Source organism: Garra rufa, chromosome 3, assembly GCF_049309525.1.
Source record: "Garra rufa chromosome 3, GarRuf1.0, whole genome shotgun sequence".
Taxonomy (NCBI): domain Eukaryota; kingdom Metazoa; phylum Chordata; class Actinopteri; order Cypriniformes; family Cyprinidae; genus Garra; species Garra rufa.
In genome coordinates, this window is record NC_133363.1 from 61,355,599 (window position 1) to 61,357,798 (window position 2,200).

The window sequence follows — 2,200 nt, forward strand, 5'->3', positions numbered from 1 at the left end:
CTTTATTTCATTTTCTTTTCATTTTCTGTTATTTCTCATTTTTATTTAGTTTATCTTCATCTATATTTTATTTCTCATTTATTTAGTTTATTTTCATGTATTAAATGAACTCAAATTTTAATAAAATTGAAAACAATTTGACAACTATAAACATTAGAAAATAAATAAAACTAATAAAAATGACAAAACATTCAATTCAAAATATGAATAAAAACAATAATACTACCTCAATTACACTAAATTTTTAATGTTTTTTTAAAGAAGTCGCTTCTGCTCACCAAACCTGCATTTATTTGATCCAAAGTACAGCAAAAAAAAAAAAAAAATCTCATTTGAAATAATAGCTTTAAATAAAATATAACCAGGGTTATTTTACTATACGCTACCAGTCAAAAGTTTTTGAACAGTGTGATTTTTAATGTTTTGTAAAGAAGCCTTTTCTGCTCACCAAACCTGCATTTATTTGATATAAAGTACAGCAAAATCAGTAAAATTTTGAAATATTTTTACTATTTTAAATAAATGTTTTCTATTTGAATATATTGTAAAATATAATTTATTCCTGTGATCAAAACTGAATTTTAGCATCATTACTCCAGTCTTCAGTGTCACATGATCTTTCAGAAAACTGGAGTAATGATGCTGAAAATATTTCAAAATGTTACTGTTTTTGCTGTATTTTGGATCAAATAAATGCAGGCTTGGTGAGCAGAAACGGCTTCTTTAAAAAACATTAAAATCTCAGTAGTGCATATTATTTCAAATGAGATTTAAATAATATTACTTAAATAAAATATATATATATTTTAATTTTAGTAATAAAAACAAAAAATTTTACTCTATTTATGAACAGTTTTTCCCTTTTAAACGGCTCCTTGAGACTAATTTGTTGTCAAAGTATAAACTTTGAATCTTTGAATAAAGCTGAAATAAAATAAAGCACAAATATTAGATGAAAATGTTAAATAAAAAAATATAGAAATTATAAATCAAAATGAATAAGTGAAATCACGTAAATTACTAAAACTGAAATAAAAATTACGCAACACACACACACACACACACACACACACACACACACACACACACACACAAGTACTACAACATAAATATTAAATGAAAATGTTCAAAAACTATAAAAATTGTAAACAGAAATGAATATGTGAAATCGCTTAAATTACAAAAATATAGCCTATACATATACACACACATATATATATATATATATATATATATGTACACACATACATACATACAAATACTACAAAAATAAATGATGTTAGCACCTAAAATGAATAAAAACTAAGAAAATGTTACATTTTTAGAAATATTTTACAAAATACAAAATATTTTACTTTATTTATGTGCTGTTTTTTTTTTTTTTTTAACGAGTTACAGTTTTGTCAGATTTAAATAACTTCTGGAGACTTTTGTCCAAGAGAATTTTGCTCTCAAAGCATAAACTTTGAATCTAATCATGTACACAAAAATGAAATACATAAATAAAATAAATGTCAATTTGAAATGAAAGATGACTTGGCTAAACATTTTGAAACTAAATAAAAGTTATTTGTTGATAATGAATCTCTCTTATTGTTATTTTCCCAGCCAATCCACTTTTTGAGTCTCATCTAATCTAATAGCTATTATTACTAAATTGCTGCTGCCATCTAGTGGACTAGAAAGACTACAAAATGTGTATAAAACAGCAAACCATAATCCAGCAGCTCCAGAGAGAGATATCAGGCGTTTGCATTCATAATAGCGTATGTTTAATACTGTATGTCAGTGAACAAGCGTACAGCATCGTTCCCTAAGCAGTAAACATTCATTGAAATTAATCTGAGCGTGGTGATGTCCTATGAAGCATATTGTTCATTCATGCATCACAATGAGCCGCATCACAAACCAACAACGCATGCATCGGCCAAGAGGTCAACTGATCCAGCAATAAGAAGCATCGAAGCTGAACTGAAGTCATATTCAGAGTCATAGAATAAGCATCACATTTATAGTTACACACTTCACTGTAGAAAGAAAGTATTACAAGTTCACATTCAGAGTCAGAGTGAAACTGCTGAAAGAGCATTTGATGAAACAGTCGGTTGGCGGGACATTTGCAGGAAACGCTGCCGTGTGCGTCTGACTCATTTACTACGCAAACATTTATAGATTTAACTCAGATTAATGTAAAAGAAAA